A 25,764-nucleotide genomic window follows, 5' to 3' on the forward strand; every position below is an offset into this window, starting at 1 on the left:
ATAACAGATGAGAAGAATTTGTGTTACTGTATTGAATATGAAAACGTATATAGAAAGCATACTTAAGTGGAAATACATTCTTCATAAAAGCAAATTGCTACATTCCATAAATGTACCAAAGGCAAAGGTTGCAGAGTGCAGAAAGAATCAATTTGTGTGAATACAAGTTAAGACATGTACTGTGATAGAGTTCATTCCCTCTAATACATATTTAGTTTGGCTCCTTATCCTCCATGATTCATACAGCATTAGCCACTTCATTTGTTTGAATACTCTGTTTTAAAACATCACTAATAAAATAAGTTCTACTACAGGTTTAAACTGCTACTAATGTATGTAGGCACACTTCTGCTTTTCTGGGTTTTGACATGCTCCTCCTTATCACAATATTTTAGAAAAACACTTTGTGGCAGATTAAAGATGAGCTACAAATTCCTTGCTATTACTTCCACATGAAGTGGAGTCTAATCCCCATCTCTTTGAATCTGGGCTTTAGTGATACATACACACACACACACACACACACACACACACACTTTGGAGCAGAATGTGTAAGACTGAAGGTTTTGTTATTGTTGTTTGTCTTGAGTGATAGTGATAGAACTTGCTGGAAAAGCCATATCTTTTGATTTTGGTTTGTGAGATCTTTTACTAGAAATTCAAACACTTTGTTATTAATGGGACTCTAATGTTTCTCTTTTTAATTTGGTTTTGAGGAATTTGACCAATTATGTAAATATTCAAATTTATTGGCATAAAGTTGTTTATAATATCCCTCTATTTTCTAAATTTTTAAAAATGTTTATTTATTTATTTTTGAGAGAGAGGGAGAGGGAGAGTGCATGAGCAGGGGAGGGGCAGAGAGAGAGGGAGACAGAGAATTCCAAGCAGGCTCCTGATGTCAGCGAAGAGTCCTATGAGGGGCTCCAACAAAAGAACCGTGAGGTCATGACCTGAGCTGAAATCGAGTCAGATGCTTAACCTACTGAGCCACCCAGGTGCTCCATTATATTTTTTATTTTTTTATTTTAGAGAGAGAGAGTGAACAGGGGAGAGGGACAGAGGGAGGGAGGGAGAGAGAGAGAGAGAGAGAGAGAATATCTTAAGCAGGCTCCACGCTCCGAGTGTGGAGCCCGTCATAGGACTTGATCTCATGACCCTGGGATCATGACCTGAACCGAGATCAAGAGTTGGATGCTCAACTGAAGGAGCAACCCAGGCACCCCTCCCTCTATTTTCTGTTTAAGTTTTCGCATCTGTTATGCTCTCCAATATTTCTAATGGTAATTCTTTAAGCACCCTCATCTCTCCTCACCGCCCACTCCATCTTCCTCTCCTTCTTCATCAATCTTGTGATAGTTTTCTCAAAGAAATAGTAATGTATTTTAGCTTTGTTCTTTTTAGGTGTATTTGTATTTTATTTCCATTATTTCCTAATCTATTAATAAGGGGAGGGGCAGAATGGATATATCATGGTCAGCTAGCAGCATGTCACATTTCCACCTGAAAACTGCATCTATGTTCCATAGAGGGCTAAAGAAAAAAAAAAAAAGTAAATTTCAGAGAAGTACAACTTCAAAAGTGAAATTCTATGCAATACCCATTTCAAAATGATACATTTTGTAGTAAAGAATTTGGCCTTGCAGAAAGAGAGATCCAGCCTTATCCTTGGCTCCAGGGAGGTAATCTCCAAACTCTTGGAAATACCCTCAGTGATAGGAGTACCTCTGTTATTCATGGTAGGCCTTTGGAACCACATCTGCCAGTTTACGCTAGCGAGATGACAGGTGGATCCCTCTGACCATATCTGAGACTTTATGCTAATTATGATGACTTATGGCGGGCCTCAGCCCTGTGTTATCAGCCTGAGCTCTGAGAGTAAGGGCTGGAGACTCGCGTGCAGCTTTGTGGGCAATCATCCAGTCAGGCCCAAGTAATGAAACTTCAGTAAAAAGTCTAGGCACAGAAGTTAAGATGAGCTTCCTGGGTTGTCAAGCCTTCACAGGTACTGTCACACATTGATGCCAGGTAGAAAATGGAAGTCTTGGGTTTGGAACCCTCCCAGAATCTGCTCTGTGTTTTGCCTTGACTGATTTTAATGTATCATTTCCTTGTAATAAACCATAAATGTATATACAATAGTTTTCAGAGACTTCTATGAGTCCTTCTGGCAAATTACGGACATTGAGGATGGTCTTGTGAAACATCAATTTGGACTGCCAAGTCACATTGCATCAGACCAAGAAACACACTTCATAGCTTCTATGTCCAACAATGGGCAGAAAGCTTGTGTCCCCAGAGCAGTGGCTAGATATAGAATTAGAACGGGTAATAGGAATAGTTGTTTAAAATGGGTAGATAAAAGCAAGAGTAGTTGGCTTCTGCACCTTCATGAGTGTGTTCTCACACTCAACATGAGGGGAGGCCAAGGAAGGATCTCTATCAGATAGATTCCCCTGCTTTTCTGAGTAATCTGAGAAGAAGGAAGTGGGGAAGTATTCTGGTATGACTGTATAATTCTTCCCATGGGGGGAGGATGCTGTTATGACTACACTGTTTCTTTTTTGCTCACATCACCTCAACTTTTTTCTTACCTAATGCAGTGGTCCTAGGACCAGGCCTGTGACTATTGGTGCCCGAAAAGCAGAGATAATCCTTAAACAAACAAAACTGTACCTATATCTTTAAACTTTTATGTCAGAATTCCTAAGGGCCTGATAGGTTGGATTATGCCTTTACCCCATCTGGCATAATTGGGGTTGGTGGGAAATGTAACACACGAGTTGCTTAGTGTCCGAGAGCCCACTAGCTATGTACTGCGTAATCCTACCCTGTATAATGGGAGTGCATTGCAGGGAATGCTTGCTGGACCAGTATTGCTACTGGCAATCTGGACCTGCTCAACAGCCAAACCTGCTGTCTCTTCCAAAGGTGAAAACGTTTGGGTAAAACTAGGCAGTTAATGAAGCTAGGGAAAATAGTAGCTGAGGCTATGGGAGGGCATAAATCGGTTTTATAAGGGGGGAAAATAAATACTACATTACTACTTTGAGGGAGGCTAAGAACAAGAGATGATATGGTGTCATTGCTCAATTACACCAGTGGGTGAAGGCCACGTCTGCTTTTGCAACCTGACAGCATTGACAGGAAACCTACAAAGCTGAGTGGCATCACTCTGGCAGCCATTTTGGTTAGACAATATGATGATGGACTGTACTGTTAATGACTGAGTGGGACTCTGGTGATGTGCCAGTATGTTTTGATTCTTATACATTAAGAATCCTATATATCAGAATATACATTCTTGTATATTAAGAATATTATATCACATCTGCTGCCATAGTGTGACAGGGTATGACACTGGCCTTGTTGTTAAGGTTATAATGTTGATATTGATGATCAATTTTGGAAAATGAATTAAAGCCTCCTCAAACCATAATACTGATGGAAAATGATTGGCTTAAGGAAGAACTGAATTTAGCCAATCATCAGATAATCTCTATGCTAAGTAACATTGCATAAGTTTACCCTAAAGTACACATAATGGTAAATCAAGGAGTAAAAATATAAATGTAATATATATAATGACTTTATAGAATGGATTAGTTTTTTCCTAAAAAAATTTTTAATGTTTATTTTTGAGAGAGAGACACAGAGTGTGAGTGTGGAAGGGGCGGAGAGAGAGAGAGAGAGAGAGAGAGAATCCAAATCAGACTCCAGGCTCTGAGATGCCAGCACAGAGCCCGATGTGGGGTTTGAACTCATGAACTGTGAGTTCATGACCTGAACCAAAGCTGGACACTTAACTGACGAAGCCACCCAGTCACCCTTAGGATGGATTAGTTTTTTCTTTAAACCTGTCCCTTCCCCTACTGGCTCCTCCAAATGTGAGGCACATTCATATGATAGTACTGTCTCTACCATATACAAGCTATACTAAATGTATTTGCAGGTGAATATGATTGTTTTGCTTTAAGACAGACTTGGCCAAAGGCCAGAGGTAGCCTTTATAGGATATCATTTGGTTTGGCCAAAGGAAAGCTCTGGCCTTTGTCCCTAGCCACTGGGAGGGACCTTCTAAACTTTTTGGATTTCTTAGATGATAGGAGTATCTTTGTTATTATGGACCACATCTGATACTTTATGCTATGGAGGTGACTCACGGTGGGCCCCTTGGGCCACATGGTATCAACCCAACTTCTGGGCAGTAGGGGACTAGGAACTGAGTGCGACTGCATGGGTAATCAATCAATCATGTCCACTTAATGAAGTCCCCATAAAGCTGTGGACACCAAAGCTTGGGTGAGCTTCCTGGTTGGCACTAGTGAGTGCATATTGTCGCATGTCAGGGCTGGAAGTGAAATGCATTCTGAAGACAACAGAAGCTTCACATTTGAAACTTTCCCAGGCTCTGTCCTATGCGTTATTGGCTGACTTTAATTTATTCTTTCCCTGTAATAAACCATAGGCACGTGTATATTAGCTCTGAGTCCTGTGAGTCTTTCTAATGAATTATCAAACCTGACAGTGATTTTGGAAATCCCCTCAAACTTGTAGTTGGTGCAGAGGTCCCAGAAACGTTTGGCAACTCAGAGGATTGTGCCCTCAAACCTCACATTTTAGCTACCTTTGGAAGTTGTAGGTATATTTAAAAGGGAGAAACTGGACCAAAGAAAATACTCTGTCTCCATATACCTCATTTAAAAATAACTGTAACTAGGGTGGGGAAGCCAAGGCACATCAAATTATTTTTAATAAATGCCAAAAAACAAATAAGTCACACCAGATCCTTTACAAAGAAGAAGGTTTCTGTTACGCAGCACACTCAGGCAATGACTTCACTCCTCTATTTAAAGGAATTTACATGGTTTAAAAGACCCTCGTGGTGGAGCCCCCACTGCCTCCTCACCTGCAGAGGGTTGGTGGTACTGCCTTGCAGCCCTGAAACGAGTTCCCCCAAATGTCACGGCCTCTCAAAATACAGGGCATGGATTTTCTTCTGCCTTGAATGCTTCCCATCAAACCTGTGCCTGATTTATTAGTGTTTATCCTTCAGACCTCGGCTTAATTCTCTTTTTCCAAAGGAAGTTTTGCCTGCTTGCCACAGAGTAATTTTATACCTGTATAGGAACATGCACTTTTCCTTCATAACATTTATGACAGTTGTGATAATTTGTGTCTGTGTCTCCCTTATTAGGCTGTAAGCTCCATGATAACAGGCTTACCTGTTTTGCCCACAGTTGTGGAGTGGTGGTTATGAGCCAGGTACTGTGAGGTGCAGTTATTTTACTCAATTCATACGATTCAATGAGTCAGATGTCTTCATTGTGGCCCCCATTTATAGAAAAAGAACGTTTGACCTGAAGACCTAAGTGTCTTCATGTGTGGAGACTCTAAATGTGGGGAAACCCTGGGGCACCTGGGTGGCTCAGTTGGTTAAGCATTCAACTTCAGCTCAGGTCATGATCTAGCAGTTCATGAGTTTGAGCCCCCTGTTGGGCGCTATGCTGACATCTCAGAGCCTGGAGCCTGGAGCCTGCTTCAGATTCTGTGTCTCCCTCTTTCTCTGCCCCTCCTCCGCTAATGCTCTTTCTTTCTCTCAAAAATAAACATGAAAAAAATTTAAAAAAAAAAAAAGTGGGAAACCAGGATTGGAATCCATGAATTTTGACTCTAGGCCCTATATTTTAAAAGCACCATATTACAGTAGATGGTTAATAATACTTGCTATATAAACAACAGAAATTAATAAAATATGCCTAGAATACTCTGTTATGCTTTACAAATACTACCATTTCCAAAAATTTAGATGATAGTCTCTCATACCATAATTGTATTTAACTTTTGTAATCAAGAGTATACTCCAAAATCTTACTGAGCTATAGAAATATTAGTGGGGGAATCACTTATTCCCAGTAAAAGCATCAGGAATACTTTTAATCATAGGAAATTTATTCATAGGAAATTGGTTCAATATTCTGAGTCATAGGAAATTGCAACTTGGAAGCTGTAAAAAAAATACAGTTCTGAAGCTTTGAAAAAAATAGCTCAGTATCAGTAATTTTATATAGCTCAATCCAATCAAAACTTTTTGTTGTTGTCAATAGAAATCCAAATAATATTTTTTTTCTCCCTAATTCAACAACACATGAGGCTGGCCTGGCATTTCCACAACGTGAAACAAGATGACGAGGTTTATGTCATCAGGAAATTTATTGCCTGAAAATACAAAGAAAACCCGCCCAAAGAAGTTTTGCAGACCAAGTATCTGAAAGGAAAGCACTGCCCCTTGTTCCTTTGTGCTTGCTGAGACAATTGAGATATTGTTATTGGATGCAGTTGCACGCTCCAAACCCTGGCACTTCTCTCTTCTCCAGCATCTCTGAAGAAATTTTAACAGAGCTTTAAACCTTGATCTCACTTCCTTAACCTATTTGTATTTCCCAGTGATGGAAAATAGTCAAAACAAACAACTATACAAGCACCGCCTCCAAAAACCATGATAACAAAAAACGGAAACAAACTGAAACCCTTTGACCGAAAAGGCAAAAGGCAAAGCAGAACAAAACAAAACCGAGATGCTTATCTATATGGTGCAGTCTACCTAAATTCAAAATCTGTTTCTTTTGTGGCTCATACGGATTCTTTGTTGAAGTACTTTCAGTGCAAAGCTGAACCAAACGAAAGTGGAGTAAATGCTCATGACCATTATTTCCCATGAAATTACTGCTGGCTTCAAAGCTTTTACCACCTCACCTTTCTGGAGAACTTGAGTTCTAATAGTGTCACATCGCAGGACCTCTCGTGCCGTTTCTGGAATCTGAAATTGACCTGGACATCTGGTAAGGCATTATTATGATTTTCTCTGTTTTGTGGAATGTTCTGAAGCTTTACCCTAACTATGAAGATACTTGTAGAGGGATGAAGCCCACGGATGTTTCCGGCCTTGCTTTTGAGTTCATGAAATGACCAAGATCTGGCAGCCATAGAGTTATAAGGCTTTTCTCATTTTCGTGCACTTTTGCAAATTCTTCAGTAGTTTGTTCATAGCATTCTGGGTGTAGTTCACAGCTCATACTTAGGGACCATATGACACCCTCCCTCCTTTAAAATTGCCTGCAAAGAGCATGGATTTGGGAGTGAGATAGATTAACATGACTTAATGCATAATATTATTCAAGACAGCATCATGAGGATTAGATGAAAACACTTCTACGACTTTTACTTTATTTGTTTAATTTTTAAAAATGTTTTCTATTTATTTTTGAAGAGGAGGGGTAGAGAGAGAAGGAGACACAGAATCTGAAGCAGGCTTCAGGCTCTGAGCTGTCAGCACACAGCCCAATACAGGGCTCAAACTCACCAACTGCGAGATCGTGACCTGAGCCCAAGTTGGATGCTTCATCCACTGAGCCACCCAGGTGCCCTGCTTCTGTAACTTATAAGTGCAAGGTTTTGAGGCCTAATTAGACATTCAATACGTGTTCATTTTCTTCCTCATCTCCGTTAGGTGTCCTCTACCCTCCACGATGGGCCACTGGTGTCTCTAGTTGCCGGCCGTGTAGAGTATCATCTTTTCTTTTCTCAGTACTTACATCTGGATTCTGTGCTCTGTTCCATAGGTGTAACAAAAGCTCCCTGGCCTTTCTTCAGCTTTCTGTTTCTTGGGGAAATCTTCTGGAACCTTTCAAGTTTAGCTTGGTTTCAAGTGGCACCATTCTTAACCACTGGCACAACTGTTGGCATGTAGGGTTTCTTTAAAAAACCAGCTGCCAAGACCATGATTTTCTTCTATTTTGCCAAGAAACTTCATTAGTTTTATTTAGAACTGAGCCTCCCATGAAATGTGAAAATTACCCAAGAGAATGTGGAAGTTACCCAAGAAAAGAGGCTTGTGAAACTCTATTAAATTATACTTCAGATCCTTCATGAAGCAAGGTTAATCACTGGCCCCACAGTAAACTTCATCTTAGGGTGATATTATACAAGTCTTCTGGATAGTCCTTAGAGGATATGGGTGAGAAGTGACCAGTCTGGGTCTCCCTCTGATACATACCTACATACATCCAAAAAGTCTAGCAGCAGTCAAAAAAATTTTTTTTGCCTACTCATTAAATAAACATTTATATAATACCTACTACTATTGTTCACCTCGTGACAAACGCTGAAGATTCAATAATAAATATGGTTTAAATTTTTCTTTAATGTTTATTTATTTTTGAGACAGAGAGAGACAGAGCAGGGTAGGGACAGAGAGAGAGGGAGACACAGAATCTGAAGCAGGCTTCAGGCTCTGAGCTACAACTCGTGTCAGTACAGAGCCCAACACGGGGCTAGAATCCATGAACTGTGAGATCATGACCTGAGCCGAAGTCGGACGCTTAACCGACTGAGCCACCCAGGTGCCCTAAATATGGTTTAGATTAATAAATTTATTTCTTGTCTCAGACAAAAATAAACTAACAAATAACTCTCACCATATGAAGAGCAGTATTCTAATTATTGTGCATCATATCTCTGATAATATATAATACAACAAGCCTCTGAAGTGGGTGAGTACTATAATTATCTCCATTTTACAGATGAGGAAACTGAGACAGAGAGGCTAAGCAACTGACTCTAGGTGACACAGCTAGTACGTGAAAGAGCCAGAATTTGAACCTTGGCTATCAGACAGTTTTTGTTTTTGTTTTTTTAAGTTTCATTTATTTAATTTGAGAGAGATAGAGAAAGCATGAACAGGGGAGGGGCAGAGAGAGGGAGAAAGAGAATTTCAAGCAGCCTCCATCTTGTCAGCACAGAGCCCGATGCAGGGCTCAAACTCAAGAACCTTGAGATCATGACCTGAGCAGAAATCGAGTTGGATACTTACCTGACTGAGCCACCCAGGTGCCCCTTGCTATAGGACTGTTAATGTCCTGCCACATGGTCCCTTGGCTTACTTCTGAATTCATCTGTGGGAGAAGTAGTAAGTTTCCACATGCTCAGAGCTTCCCACCACAGGCCCCTGGTTTGTATACTTGTCAGCCTGAGAGCTTTCTCTGATTATTGTTTGGGGGCTTGCTCAGCGTTTGCAGGGTAAAGCTTAAAGGTGCCAGGTCTTTAATGCCTCCAGAGAAAACTCTCTGTGGGCGTTGGGTATGGTGGGTAAAATACCTTGTCCCTCATCTCTTGGAGACATGCCCCTTAAAGTTCTGAGACATGTTCCTTAAAGTTCCTCAGAGGGTTTTGAATGGTATGGCGCTCCCAAGGCTCTCAGGGGTGACCTGCTCATTGGCATGTTTGATCTCTTTGATCTCTTTTTCCCCCTTTCTTTCTCCACTCCTTCATCTGTGGTTACTGGGATCACCTCTCAAAACAAGTACCTGCACCCAAACCTTTACCTCAAAATTTGCTTTTAAAGCCACCCAAACTGGGGCAGATACAACGCTCAACATAATATACTGCCTCTCTACAACCTCTGGTTCCTTAGTCTGCTTGGTCTCTGCTCAGAAAGGCCTGCCTTCACCATCTAAATTAAAATATTTATTTGTTAGGTTACAGGCTTAGCTGCCGAAACAAAGAGACCCAATACTGAGATTTAAAAAAATGAATTGCACTTATCTCTTGCATAGCATTCCAGAAATAGACAGGGAGTCACCTCCCCTTCCAAACATCTATATTCAGGAACATAGATTCCTTCCATTTGGAGGCTCTACAATTCCCTAGAGTCCCTGTTCAGGGTGGTTCACATTTCTACCAAGAAGAGAAAGGAAAGAAAGGTATCCTTTATTAAGTATGTATCTTAGAATCTGTACACATTGCTTCTCTTCACATTCCATTGGTTAAGACATTGTCAGATGGCCTAGCTACAAAGGAGGCTGAGGGATATAGTTTTATTCAGGTAGCCATGTTTCCTTGTATCATTCAGGAAAATGGATATTGAGGATAATTAAGAGTTTTAAGCAAAAATAGCATCAACCCAAACAGCATTTATATATTCTTCTTCCTGCTTTATTTCCCATCAATTCACATATCACTATTTGATGACTGATATATTTCTCATATGTCTCCCCCACTAATGTATGAATGCCTTGAGGGAGAGGCTTTGTGAGTTTTGCCCACCTATAAATCCAGGCTCCAACATGGTGCCAGAAGTCTGAAATCACTAGGGCTATACTGCCTCTGAGGAATCAAGGCGACAACTTGTTTCTTCAGCTTTTGGTGGCTGACCTGGCTTTCTGGGCTTGTGACCACATCACTGCAGTTTCCAACTCTGTCTTCACATGACACCCTTTCTTTATATCTGTATCTTGCCCTCTTTTGTCTGCCTCAAATATCCCTCTGCCTTTTATCTGATAAGGAAACTTATCAGTGGATTTGGGCTCACCCAGTAACTCAGGATTATCTCAAGACCTTTAATTGAATCACGGTTGAAAAGGCCCTTTTTCTGAAAAAGGTAACATTCATAGTTTCTACAGTTTTTCTGTAAATATTTCCTTTTTGAACTAGGGTAGGGGGTCTGGGCATGTGGTACATTTTGCAGCCTACCAGTCCCTTCTCTGGCCCCAAAGGTTCATATCCATCCCACATGGGAAATACAGCCACTCCATCTCAACATCCCCCAAAGACTCCATGTATGACAGCATCAACTCAAGTTCAAAATCTCATCTAGCTCTCATCAACCCCCTAATCCCAAATATCATCATCTAATCAGATACAAATAAGACTCTGGGGATCTACCCTAGAGCAGAATCTCTCTTCATTTCTGGACCTGTAAAACTAGAAAGTGAACTGTCTGCTTCTAAAATACGATGATGAAACAAGCATAGGGGAAAACAAACAAGCACCGATTCTGTAGACCAATAATGCATCTCTGTGTCAGATTAAATCTTGAGGCCACCTTGTTGTAGACCTTTGCTGGGGGAGGATGGCAGAGTTCCTCCAGGGAGAAATGTATATACATTTGGTGGTGGTAGGGTGGAGATCTTGAGACATTTAGTTAGGGAAAGAAGATGAAAGAGATGGAGTTATTGAAAAAAGTCCTGTAATTTTTCTATAAATTTCAATAGATAGCTGTATAGAAAAAAGTATTATTGTTTATTATTTTAGCCCATCCTGATAATTTTAATCTTTTTATCTATGCCTATCTATATTTATCTACCCTTCTGTCGATTGAAATTTATAGAAAAATTGAAAGTATGGTGCAAAGAACAATTTCATTTTTCCTAAAGCATTTGAGAGTAGGTGGCCAAATACGTGCCTCCATCACCCCTAATATTTTAGCATTTCCTACAAACCAGAATATTCTTCAATGTAACTTCAATACAAACAGAACCAAGAGATAGATTTTGACACATTACTACATCTAATCAGATTCCATTCAAATATTGTCAGCGGTTCACACAAGGTCCTTACCTCACACTCAAACTTCCCAATTGTCCCAGTGATGCCTTAGTAGCAAACATGCTTTCATCTGTTCACATTTAGTTGCCATGCTTCTTCACATTCCTGGAACACTTTGTTGGTCTTTCTTTACCTTTCATGGCACTTTTGTAGATGACGGGCTATTATGTTATAGACTAGATATAGAAAGATATGTTTATATTTTCTAGAATTTTATGTGAATAGAATTATACATTATGTATTCTTTTATTTTTTACCTGTCTTCTTTCACTCACCATGATGATTTTGAGATTTAACTGCCTCTGTAATTCATTATTTTGGGTGGGGGGTACTAAATGCCTGTAGTTGAAGGCATGATACCAATGAAAAAACTTAAGTAGATATTTTGGTATTTCTTTTTTTTTTTTTTATTGTTGAGCTGTACTCTATTATATGGTTATACCACAATTTGTTTATCTACTCACCTTCTAGGGAATATTTGGGTTGTTTCCAGTTTTAGGCTATTACAAATAAGCTGCTGTGAAAATTTGTGTACACATCTTTGTATGAACATATGCTTTCATTTTTCTTGGGTAAATACCTAGGAGTGAAATGGCTTGGCCCTATTGACTTTTAAAAATGTGCTACCCCTTTCCAAAAAACTATACCATTTTGCATTCCCACCAGAAGTGTGTAAGAGTTATGATTGCTTCACCACCTCACTGATACTTGAGTATGACCAGTATTTAAAGTTTTAGACATTGTAGTGAGTGTGCAGTATTATCTTTTTGTGGTTTTGATTTGCATCTCCTTAATGACTAATCATGTTGAGTATCTTTGCATGTACTCATTTGCCATCCATATATCTTCACTGGTAAAGCATCTGTTCACATTTTTTTTTCCATTTGGGATGTTTTATTCTTATTAAGTTGTAAGAATGCTGTATATATTCTAGACTCAAGTTCTCTCCCTAATTTTGAAGGAAATTGCTTCTAAAGTCCAAATTTTTCAAAAACTTTAAATGATTACTACTATGCTTTGCTTTGTATTTAATAAAACCTTCACTAAACTGAAGTTCACTCAGTTTATGTTTTCTTCTAGGAATTTGGTAGGTTTTGCTCCTACACATAAGTATATGGTCCATTATGATTGTTAAAAATATGACGTGAAGATTTAAAGTAAGAGTTGAGTCAATATATATATATATATATATATATATATATATATATATATATATTGCAAAACTGTTTTAGCATCTTGACTGAAGAGGTTATACTTTCCACACTGAATTTTCTTGCATCATTGGTGAAAAACAATCAACCATGTATGTTTGCATCCATTTCTGGGCTCTTTATCTGTTCCATTGACTTCTACATCCATTTTTATGCCAAAAGCATAATTTTTCCTCAGTTGGGTAATAAATATCCTTCAACGTTACTACTTTGTTCTTCTGACATGTTTCCATCATTTGTTTTTTGAGCAATTCTTTAGTTTCTGGCACAAAAGGATATTCTGTGTTCATCTTGTATTGCCTTAAGACCTAAAATTGGCCTTTCCTCCAACAAGCCCTATTTCCTATCTGTGGCGAATGGTATTTAGAAGCCAAGATCTGAGTGGGAGTCATGGACATTCATGACTATTAAGAGTATCACTAGTCCTATACCACTTAGTGGACAAGCTAGAGTATACATATGCATGCATTTGAACACACATATGCACACATAATATACACGTATACACATGATACATATATTTACATCCATATTTCTCCATTTTTATCTACCTATTGAAGACCACTATTTCACACTGATGCCACCAATTCCAAAACAAGGTTAATTCTAATGTTTTTTCTTTCTATATTTGAACTGACTTCTGTTGCAATGCGGAAGCAGGATCCTCTTATCTTAAATATATTACTTATTTGATCAACCTCCCTTTATGCCATCACCATTGCCACCTTCCTTCTGCATAAATACCCTTCTTACCTTGTTAGGCCACTTGTGCCAGACTCTTCCCTATGTGAAATCCTGTTTTACATCCTGGGTTGTGATACTTTATGCTTGCCTGTTGTTGGGGAAGAATGCCCTCCTTACCGTGCTTGGACTCAGAACACTACTTTTCAGGGGACTCCCCTTCTTTCCTATCCCTGAAACCTGTGCAAATATTTACCTTCATCACCTACATTGAGTGGCTTTAAGATTGAACTGTTTTGGAAAGAAAAGGAAGAGAAGAAGAAGATGAGAAAGAAGAAAAATAAAAGAATGACTAGTGGGATTGGATAAAAAGTAATTACATTTTGTCTTTAAGTGAGTGATAATGCAGGGCGCCTGGGTGGCTCAGTTGGTTAAGCATCCAACTTCAGCTCAGTTCATGATCTCTTGGTTTGTGAGTTCAAGCCCCGCGTTGGGCTCTGTGCTGACAGCTCAGAGCCTGGAGCCTGCTTTGGGTTCTGTGTCTGCCCCTCTCCTGCTCATGCTCTGTCTCTCTCTGTCTCTCAAAAATAAATACATGTAAAAAAGAAATTAAGTGAGTGATAATGCAACTCTACTGTTGATTTTATAGGAAAGACACAAATCACGTGTAAATAACACATTGATAAATGGTACTTTTACTTACATTGTATCTTTAAATTTAATTGACCTTTATGGAAGTCAAAGCTGCTACAGCTGCCGTTTCACATATCCTCTCCCCTCTCCTGCTGGGGAAAAGACAAGGTGCATTCTTTAGTGTGATTCTACTTTTGAAACTCCAACTCAAGAGTAATGGTTGAGGAAATTTAGGAGTGATATCTGACATTCAATTTTAAGTGACTGTGTTTTTTTTTCTTGAATCTTTGACAAAATTCCACCTTTTGAGATGATTTGATCAATAAATGAGATGACCTGCTTCAAAGCTTGGTCAGGGGACATAGAGAAGATGAATAGTTAGAGAGGACAGGCTACTGGGAGGGGAGGGATTACTGAACTAGCAACAGCAACTTGTATACAGATGAATCCGTATACACAGTCAGTAGAAGAAAATACCTGAGGTTAGAAATGAGCTATGGAGGTTAATGTTAACACAAAGTGCTGTGAAATTAAATTTCATTAGTTACCGTGGCATATATGTAATTATTGAATTCCATGCAATTCAGTCAGTGATTCACATTTAATATTTCATTTCATATGATAAAAAGCCAATGAAGTAGTGAACTATATCCACTCTAGAGGGGAAAAAGCTTAGAGGTTTAAAGAAAACAAAACAAAACAAAAAAGAAAACACTTACTTAAGATCACCAAATTGGTAGTTAAGAGAGCTAGGGTTGAAACTTTATATCAGGAACTCTTTTTTTTTATGTTTATTTATTTTGAGAGAGAGAGCGTGAGTGGAAGAGGGGCAGAGAGAGATGAGGACAGAGGATCCCAAGCCAGCTCTGTGATGACAGCAGCTAGTCCGATGTGGGGCTCAAACTCATGAACCATGAGATCATGACCTGAGCTGAGTCGGATGCTCAACCAACCGACTGAGCCACCCAGGCACCCCTAGATCAGTAACCATTAACAAATATGGCTACAGTCATTTTAATCTATATCATCTTTGCAGTCAGTTTTTTCAGTAGCAAGAAAAGGCCTTCAAGGCCTTAAATTGATGTTAGATAAACATTCATACCTACAACAAGGATTACTCACAGATGACATTCTGTCTGCTGCATTTGGTGCAGTATATAGAAAGCTGCAATGGTTCAGGAGGGCTTTCTGAAGGAGGTATCCTAAGAGAAAACTCAGAGATGAGTATTTACATTAATCAGATGAAGGATAGAGAAAGGGTGGAAAAAGAAACACTTGTACTGATATAGAAACAAAAGAGGACATTCTGGAAACTGGCAAGGTCACTAATCATTGTTTTATAGAGAACAACAAGTATGATCAAAGGTGAAGGCAGAAAGGTAGTTAGTGGATAGATTCTAAGTGCCAGCAGACACCAAGCTAATTATCTTTTCAGTTATGCGTTCTTATTGAACTCTTTTCAGCTGGGAAGTAAAGAAATCAGATTAGTTTTCTAAAGATCGATCTCAGTGGTGTGGAGAATGGATCCCAGTGCATTGGTGAGAAAGTAAGCATGAGATAGAATAATCAGATAAGTGATATTGAACAGATCCATTTGAGAAATAATAAAGGACTCGAGCAAAGGAGTAGCAGTGAGCAGAATATGTAGGTTATGGAATCCAGAAATATTTAGGCACTAGCATTTATAGGATTTGTTCAGTGTCAGGTGTCTATGCGTCGTGCCATTCAGATAGAGCCTTCCAGTACTCAGGTAGATGTATGGGTCTCAGCTTAGGACATGTATCTGACCTGGGAAACTAGATGTGGGAATGGTAAGTGGACAAGAGTGTCGCTGAAACCATGGGGCCAGACGCTATCACTTAGAGCAAAATGTACAATGGAGAAAATAGAAAGCCAAGGACAGAACCCTGGCAAGACAAAGGCACAGATACAAGAGGAGAAGGCCACAAAGGAGATGGAAAACTTGAAGCCAGAAGGATAGGAGGGCAGCCAGGAGATAGAATCATCGAAGAAAAAAAGAGGAAACTATTACATTTAAAGTCTTAAATAATTAGGGGCGCCCGGGTGGCTCAGTCGGTTGGGAGTCCGACTTCGGCTCAGGTCATGATCTCACGGTGCGTGGGTTTGAGTCCTGCATCAGGCTCTGTGCTGACAGCTCGGAGCCTGGAGCCTGCTTTGAATTCTGTGTCTCCCTCTCTCTCTGCCCTTCCCTACTCACACTCTGTCTCTCTGTGTCTCTCAAAAATAAATAAACATTGAAAAAAATTTTTAAAAAGTCTTAAATAATTAAATATAAGGAGGCATGTTATCAAACTGCACAAAATGGCATGTGTTGCAGACATTTAGTGATAGGCCAAGCATCATAAGAAGCAGTATTACTCATAGAAGCTTGCAAGGCATTATTTTTATGTACATAGATGTATGTAATATAGAGCTAATTTATGCTTCAGATGTGATATAGGCTGAAAATCTCTAATGTATTTAGATGGAACTTAGGTAAATTTCTGGATTTATGAATTCATCTATTCATTTATCTATTTGACCAAAATTGATTGTGCACAGAGCACTGAGCTGGAATATTTGATAATCTCTTTCCTATGAAACCCTGAAAGAAATTCTGGTGGCATTTATTTCTTCTCCTAGAGTAGAGGTATCTCTTTGTCCCAGAGTAGATTGTGTTTTTTTTTTCTCTTTATTCAAAATTATTTTGAGAGTGGAGGGAGGGTCAGAGAGAGAGGGAGAGAGCATCCCAAGCAGGCTTTGTGCTGTCAGCGCTAAGCGCAACATGGGACTCCATCTCACAAACTGTGAGACCATGACCTGAGTCAAAATCAAGAGTTGGATGCCTAACTGACTGAGCCACCCAGGTGCCCCAGATTGTGATTTCTTAAGAACAGGTGCTATGACTCAACCGTCTGGAAAATGGAAATTAGAATGAAGCCTTGCACATAATAGAAGTACAGATAATATTTAGTGACGGGATGAAGCATGAGAGTGGGAATAGAGGATTTTGTGACTGATTATATCCATCAAGAAAATGTTCCTTGGCACTGCTGTCAGAGAGCATTTCTCACTAAATGGTCTGACTCAGAAAAACTTTCCATACGCTGCTTTGGAGAGATGGTGTAAAGTAATGGATAAGGACTATGCTCCTGGGCAATATGGTAAATATGTATTACAACTTTGGTAAATGTGTATTACAACAAATATGTATTACATCCTTTCTTGTGTAATGAGATTGTGTTTGCTATTTATTTAAGATTGGTTCTTAACACTTGTATGACTACCGAGCTATTTTTAATTTCTTTCTAAAATTTCTTACAATTCTTGTTTCATTTTCCATATGTTTTCCCCATGGCCCTGTGAAGGTTGGGGGGCATTGGGTCCATTCGGTCATTCTGGCTATCACTATGTCAACATAAATGTCGGTGTATGTCTCAAAGATGATGTGGTCTGTTCAGAATATGCTTTCGACCTTTATCCGATCCAACCAACAAAAATTTGTTGCCATTACTTTCTACCTAACTAATCCATTACACCAGTTTTGGCTACTTAAGTTATTCCTGGTTATATTCTAAAAACAGTATCTCATCTTGCCTTCCCACTCTTTAAGAATGTTAATATACTTTAAGCTATACTCTTTAGACTAAATTAGTCTGTGTTAAGATTTTATTTTTGATTTCCTTTGAATTACTATCCTTGACCTTTTAATTACTGTAATTACTCTTCTGAAGTTACAATAAATAATCTATATTATTTCAATATTTGGATATCAAGATCTGAATACCTAATTTCATGTAGTTTTCCAAGTGGCATAAGAAAATGCATTACTATTTGCAAAAGTCATAGAGATTTTAAAGCAAATTTTCTAAGTAGACTCTCTTAATATGTTAGGTGATAGAAAAGTATTTTTCTTTTTGAAGAAATTCTCTGTCATTTGTGAAGTCCTCTGTATTATATAGACTGTGGGTGAGACTTCTATTATATTAGGTTCCTTTTAGTTCCAAAAGGCCAGGCATACTTCTTTTGAATTTTACAAGAAATAACTAAGAAGAAGACATTTTTCTCCCTTTCATTTGCATTCACCCAACATCACAGATATGTATAACTGTAGCCACATATCATGTAATACATATAAGGCACCTTGCTGGGTATTGTGGGTGAAACTGGGGTGAATTGTTCACAGTTCCTGCCCTGCAGCCATGCACTTTAGTGTGGGAGACAGATCCTTTAAGAAGTATCTCTAATTCATAAAAGAAAAAGAAGCTGTTATAATGGAGATGCAATATATAATAGAGATATGCAAGAGTCCTAGACAGAGAGTTTTCAATATTGCCTGACTTCATGGTAGAGATGAGATCTGAGTTGGCCCAAATGAATGAAAAAGGAAGGACCTTCTAGGTAGTGATAAAGGCTTGAGCAAAGATATGGAGACAGAAAAGTAAACGTTGTTTAGAGAAACAATGATTAATCTCTTGTGTTTGGAACATGTGTTTAACATGTGTCTCAAGAATAGTTCAAGATGAGATGAATAAATTTGTGGAAAATTCAAATGCCTGGCTGTCAAGTTTTGACCCTGTTAGAAAGGGACACTCAGAACAATATTAAGGAAAGATGTAGTATTTCCTTTCTCTTTTCTCCACAGTATTTATAAATGAAATGATGGTAATATATTTTGATACATCTATTCATATGATGTTTCTTTTTAATATATTATCCTTTATATTGCTTTACTCTGCCTTGAGGAAGATTAGCATTACTACATCAGAGAATAAAACAAGAAAAGAGTGAGAGAACATCAGTACTAAGTTTTGCATTGCAAATTGTATTTTTTATTCTTAGCAAGACAACAGCCTTAAAATTTTAGTATTGCTGCAATATAAAGGGAATTTCCAAATCTCTATAGCTTCCACAGAGGGATCTGGAGCCAGAGGTCTGACTAGATCTTTTTCTCCTTCCCTGGTGTGTGGAATGGATTCTGTTTTGAGGCTAAGCCCTTCAGAAGAAGCAAGATGTGATGCAGAAAAGAAGGGGAAGTAGGGAGCCCAAGCTATAAGCTCTGTCTGACTGTGGAGAGAGGTGACAAAACCTATTGAGAGGATAAAAGAACATCTATGGCTAAGAGATATTTTCCTGAAAACATTGTGCTTTTGAACATCCTTCTTTGTAACCTCTGCCAACCTTAGAAAGTTCATTTATTTGTCTCCAAAAAGCATGAGGGAAGAGAGGGCATCTAGAAGCCTTAACTGAGAAAGACAGAATCAACCAGAAGAGATAGTTTAATAGGGAAGAAATGAGATATTATAGTTCAGGAATTGAAAAAAGTGTTTTGTTTTCTCATTTACCAAAGAGATGAAGATCTCAAAGGAAAATCAGATCAGTCATAGAAAACAAAATTACATTTGCTTTAAATATCTGAATGTTGTTATTGTTTTCCTATTTAACAAAGTGCTTCATCCATTTATGAATCATTATTTGTTTCTCTTAATTAAACCACGACAATTGTATAATAAAGGACTAAAACATTTCACACTGGTTTGCCAAGCCTTATAGCAACTTGGTTCTCTCACTTTCTGGCTGTATCACTGGTCAGAACAAGCAGTTCATGACCTAAGATGAAAGGTGTGTGGAGAGTCTTAGGTCCCCCAGGAGGAAGGTAGCAGAGAAGCTGATAGACAAGGAGGAGAATAGAGGAGGCTGAAAGTATCATGTCTGGAAAACAGGAGACTTATGATCCCATGACTCTGTAGTCCAGATTATCTGGACCTAGTGATCACCCTTCTAAGGCAGGTATTATTACTTTGGTGCACATAAGACCATATTAAATTTATTAACACTTTCTGGGATTAATTTTTTACTTAGTTGACTTTACAAAACAAATTTATATGCACTTTTCCTCCCCCCCCCCCCCATTGCCATTGATCCTTTGGTCCCTAAACTAACTGCTATATTATCTGGTAAGGTGTTAGATTTGGTAATATTATCTGATATTAACAGAAGTACCGTATTGTTTCAAGTTACTGCAGAAGACGAAGAAATGTGGATTTGGCATTTTGTGGTAATATTGTCTTGTTAAACAGAACATGCATGTAATAAAATAAAAAAATTGTATCTAGTTATAGAAAGCCTATGAATGGAAGAAGAAGGGAAGAAGAAGAGGTGGTATATGGTACCAAATGGAACTTGTGGGGATGGTGGAAATATTCTGTATCTTTCCCGTAATGGTGCACCCATTTGTCGAAACTCATTGAATTGTACACTTAAAGTGTATATAGTTTATTATATGTAAGTTATACTTCAGTAAAGTTAATTTTTTAAAAATAAAATAATATAGTAAGCACAATAATTTTGCCAAGCAGTGCTTACCTAGGTTTGAATTCTTGCTGGGCCCCTCACAAACTGATTGACCACTCACAGGGGTAAATGATGACCCCTCTGAACCTGTTTCTTTATCAGGTAAGAATAGCAGAAATATCTATTCCCTAGGATCCATATTAAGAAAATGTGGTAATATATGTAAAGCACGTAGAAAAAAAAAAGCACATAGGAAGAGGTTCAGGAATGCGTATCTTTACCTATACCTGTATAACCTAGTGAGAGCTAATAAAAACATTTTCATTAATAGACCTGAATAATGCAATCTCAATTATAAGAGACAGCTCTTTGCTAAAACACCTAAAATAAAAAAGAAATATGTGTGCTATTATTCTAGTTTTTTTCTAATATAAAAGTATTCTTTCCCTATATTTCATTATTTCAGGAGAAAATATATTCAGTTCTCCTGACAAAAACTGAGGGAAAAAAGGTTTTTAATAGGCTTTTAGTAAGAAAGATAACTACAGTGTGCTCATAATGGTCATATAGCTTTCTTTTCATTGCTGGGGCTCTAAATTACACTACACCAATAATGTTATGCCAATAACAAAAACTATGAAGTTTGTTAGCTAATGTTTTTAAGAACCACTTCCTTTAAAAGTAAAAGATCTCAGTCTCTTGGCTCCGTAACCATTTTTGGAATGTTCTGGCTGAATTCTTTTAAATCAGCTTAATTTATGGCCCAAACTATCATGGTTACTTCAGTATGAAGTTAATTCATTTAAACACAGACTAGCTTCTGATTCTCTCTGAGATTTACATTGTAGCCAAAGATGGTATAAAATAGATTCACTCCCTCAGAATAAAATGATAAGAATTATTGCTCTTGGCCTCTCTATGACTGCTTCAGTCAACAAACGTGTTGGCCTTGTAAAATAATGACTAAAATGCTCACCATCTGAAAGCTAGGAAAGGAATGACTGTACCATAAAATATTTAAATGAAATTTGCCCAGAGACTGAGGAAAACCAGAGAAAAGGAAACTCCCTTATTTCTTATTTGTTTGTTTGCAATTTACATCTCACTTCTGCTTCCTTATGAAAAGAATTGGAAGACAAGACGTGTAGTCTTGCACACTATAGTCACTTTAAAAGGTTTGGAAAGAAAAAAAGAAATGGAATTGGGGGGTATTCAATTACTCTAATATATGCTAAATGTCTTTAATTCGCTGTTACTGAACAATGGAAAGGAGCTCATCTTTGTTGCACTGTAGTGAAATGTGAACTATAATTGGGAACCCATTTAATTACCGTTTGTACTCCAGCATACTGTTTTGTACTATAGCCCATGAATTTAGTGAAGTTTACGATATAGTAGGTAAGAGTGCATGTTCTAGGGTCAGGCAAATCCGAGGTTGAACACCGGTTCTCCCATCCAGTGGACAAGTAGTATGGCCTCAATTCCTGCCTCTCCAACCTGATGATAATCATAACCATCTCATGAGTTTTTGAGAGGATTAAAGTCAAGAGTACATGGCAAAGACCCGTTTCTACACCTGGCATACTATAGGTTTGACCAATCATCCCTGGCACCTTACATACAAAGAGCTTCTGTGTCATGGGTAGTCATTACTATTGTAAATACTACCGAGAGCAAAATTTAAAATCTTTTCCTTTTGTTTCTTCTATGCAAGATGGATGGAGAAAACCTGAACATCATCTTTTTACACATTGCACCTTATTTCTGTTTTAACCAGCTCCACAGTCTTTTCTTGACCTTCTATACTTGAGTATATATGTCTTCGCTACTTGAATATATACTAGAACATATATATAAAACAGTTCTTTTTCTAAATGTTCCTTTTCTGAAGATGTGGCTATATTTTTCCAGGCTTCCCTGATAAATGTCTGCATTCTCTTTGGTAATGGATTACCCCAGGAACTTCTTGTCTCCCTGTTTTGCTGTGTTTTACCATCACCAGCTGTCAACTGGACAACTCCATATGTAGAATAACTGCATGTGAATACTGCATATTGAACACTAAATTCATTGTGTCTTTCCTCATCAGCCCTCCTTCCCTTGCATTCTTCCTTCCGTATTCCTACTCCTAGTGGATGGCTTGACCAGACGCTTGGTTTTCTAATTATACATCTTGGAGGCTTTCTTGATGTCCCATTTTTCTATCTTGCCATATCTCACTGATCCAGTTCAATTCTCTATCCAGCTCAACACCCAATTTTTCTCTGATACTACCCTTTACACATTTTCCATCATATGACAAGATGATTCTTTCCTCCACATTTGTATTCATGTTGTTTTCTCCATCCAAATGTTCTCTGAACAAGCTACAGTTTCAAAGCCCAGTGACAATTTCAACCTTTCCATGAGGTCTTATTTCTTTGGCAAGCCATTTGGACTTTGTGCCATCAGCTCTCTTACTTTCTGATATAATAGCATCACGTATATGCTTTGTCTTCTTTGAGGAGATCAATGGAAGGCAGGTAGGCTCTGTGTCAGATGCCCCAGATTTCTTTGCCTTAACATATCGGTTTCCTTTTCTATAAAATGGAGTTAATGTAATACTAAGAAATCATTGATATAATTACATAAAATGATGTAACTAACAATTCTTTTACTGAAAATTGGCACCTACATAATAGTTACTTTCATTATGATTTTCAATTTCTATTTGCTATGGCCTAAACCAAAAGGAGTTACCTACATTGTTTGTTTAAAAATTGCTCGTTTATTGACTTTTTGGATCTGATATTTAAAAAGACATTTATTGCTTCATCTAATGAAGAATATTTAATGTTTCTGATGAAGGATACATCAAGTCATTTATAGGCTTATGATTTTTTGTAATAAACTTAGAAGTAACTTAGAAAATGACAACCTTGAATAAATGCCTGTGTTTACATGAAAATGAAATTAAGAGTAAAACCAAGCAAGAAGAGACTAAACCAGAACTTGGCATATAGTCCAGCCATATTGGCCAACTTCTATAATCTCTCGGGTTTCTTTGCCTCTGACTTTCCCTGCTTTGATCCCTGCAATGCCCAACCTGGAGATAAATCTTCTAAAAATACCATTCTCATCATGTTGCTTTCTTGCTTAGAAATCTTTAGCATCTCTCCATGACTTAATGAATCAAGACCCTAATTCTTTGTCAGAAATTCATGGTTCTACATAATCTGGGCCCAATTTATGTACCCAACTTCATCATCTATTATTCTAGCAGATGTGATCCATAAAATCTTTCTATCTTACATATTCAATAGTTTATGACCTAGGATCTGACACTTAACAATGCCTCTAGGGCCATCTAAATAATGTCTTCTTTGGGGTGGTTAGGTGGCTCAGTGGGTTAAGTGTCCAACTCTTGATTTCAGCTCAGCTCATGATCTCGTGGTTCATGAGACTGATCCCCACGTCAAGCTCTGCGGTGGCAGCATAGAGCCTGCTTAGGATTCTCTCTCTCCCTCTCTGCCCTTCCCAGGTTGTGTGCACATACTTTCTTTCTCTCTAAAATAAATAAACATTTAAAATACATACATACATAAAGTTTTCTTTACTGAAAACTTCCTTAACTATAAGAATCCATATTATTAGTACCTGAATTAATCTCAAATCAAAAGACACTCATTGTTGCTTAGAAAGTGTCAAGCTCTATGACAGAAACTTTGAGGAGAATAAAGACAAATTAGTTACACTCTTTGACTTCAGTCTATTACTAAGTTCAATGAAACCCACAGAATGTGTTTTGAAAATAGAGGAAAGAAAATGTAAGGCACATGGTGTGTGTGTGTGTGTGTGTGTGTGTGTGTGTGTATTGGGAGTGTGCTCAGAAAATGTTTTCAACATGAGTTGATATTTAAACTGTGCTTGGAAGAAGAACTATCCTAAAGACACAATAAACAAAATGTCTAGGACCCATGATACTTCTAGGAGTCCATAGATAAAATACTTTAACTTATTTTAATATCATAAAAATTTAATATAACAGTAATGAATATATAATAACAAACTCAGCCAGGATTGTGCTTGTTTTTATACAAATAGAATAATTTTTAATATTTTGATGGTGGAAGGAGCCCCTGAAGACAAAGTGACTTGGGTTCTCAAAAGTTACGTTGTCACCGTGCCTAGAAGAATAGATGTGATATGAATGGGTGTAGATGGAAAGAGGAAAACATATGAGTAAAGGTCATGTTGTAGGAAAAAATAGGGTATATGTAGGAGATTCCTGCAAAAAGAGTGTTTAATTAAATATGACTAATGATGGCTAAGAGATATAGGACAATAGGTAAATACAGAATGTGGAATGGATCCATATTATGGAAGCCATTATTCATGGCAATTTTAAAGAGATTTGAACTTGTTGATGTTTATATAAAACGTTGTCGAATAGGGGAGTGACATGATAACAGTTTTCTATATCTAGTGCATTCATTCAACAAATATTTACTAAGCATCTAAGATGTGCTAGACATTTTGCTAAGTACTAGGCATACAGTAGTATAAGAGGGAGTCCCTGTCATTATGTAGCCAACATTCTAATGAATTCCAGAGACAATAAATACACAAATTATCAAATAAATAATAATTTCCCAAAGTGATAAGTGCTTTGAAGACAGTAGAGGAGGAGAACAAATAGAGTAAACACAGAATACTGTTGTAGTTGAGAGGGTCAGGATTCTAAGCTGGAGGAACATAGCAAAGAGAAGACCAAGTTCAAATAACTGGTAGTTGACAAATCTATAATGAGGTTGTATGACTGGATTGAGTGTATCAGAGAATGAATTCAATCAGAGAATGAATGCGTGGAATGAGGTTGGGAAGGAAGTTTACATTTTTGCACTTGGTTATAAAACATTTTATGTCCTTGTGTCCCTATCATTTTTAATAGTTTTTTACATTTATTTTTAATTCATACTAACTTATTTCTTTTTTATTTATCTGTAAAATGGCATTTTGAATCATTTTTGGAATGCAATGGTGTGCTTAAAATTCTCTTCTATTCTGTGCAACATCTATCAGTGAGTTGAGATTACGAAAGGCATTCAATAAACATTTGTATGACTGGTTTGTTAGACAGCAGATATATTCAGATATCATATGAAATTCCACTTAAAGGAGCCAAGAATTCACTTTGGTCTTAGATAAAATAAATTGTCATTTAGTTTACAGAGTCCTATGAACATCTAAAATAAAATAAGAAGTATCGCATGGTGCTTTAAGTAATATTGGCCTTCTTCTTTGATAAATTCCTTTAGTACTGTTACAAGAGCACATCAGGGTCCATTATTCAATTTGGAATCTTATTTATTGTCATGGTAAACCAAGAAAAATGCTATCTAAATGCAAAACTTAGAGATTATTTGTGGAAGTTCCACAAATATATGCATATATATATGCATATATGCATATAGTTTCCCTCAATATCTCCAAAAAATTTTAGCAAAATTAAATGAAAGCAAAAATTCAATTTAAAAGAAAGATTCTATTAATTGATATAAGCTTTGGAAGATTCAAGAAG

The 25,764-nt window shown here is 37.7% G+C and overlaps 1 long non-coding RNA gene across 4 annotated transcripts in view; it reads left to right on the forward strand.

Moving 5' to 3' along the window:
• The first annotated feature begins 6,384 nt into the window (after nucleotides 1-6,384).
• The window catches only part of LOC132683259 (uncharacterized), a 93,119-nt gene continuing 73,739 nt past the window's right edge, over nucleotides 6,385-25,764 (forward strand). The window contains exon 1 of one of the 4 annotated variants that reach the window (XR_013549816.2): nucleotides 6,385-6,842. This is a non-coding gene — a long non-coding RNA (uncharacterized LOC132683259). The remainder of the gene's footprint in view (nucleotides 6,843-25,764) is intronic. The other 3 variants (XR_009612126.3, XR_013549815.2, XR_009612127.3) reach the window with 3 other exon arrangements.

Source organism: Panthera onca, chromosome C2, assembly GCF_046562875.1.
Source record: "Panthera onca isolate mPanOnc1 chromosome C2, mPanOnc1 haplotype 2, whole genome shotgun sequence".
Classification (NCBI taxonomy): domain Eukaryota; kingdom Metazoa; phylum Chordata; class Mammalia; order Carnivora; family Felidae; genus Panthera; species Panthera onca.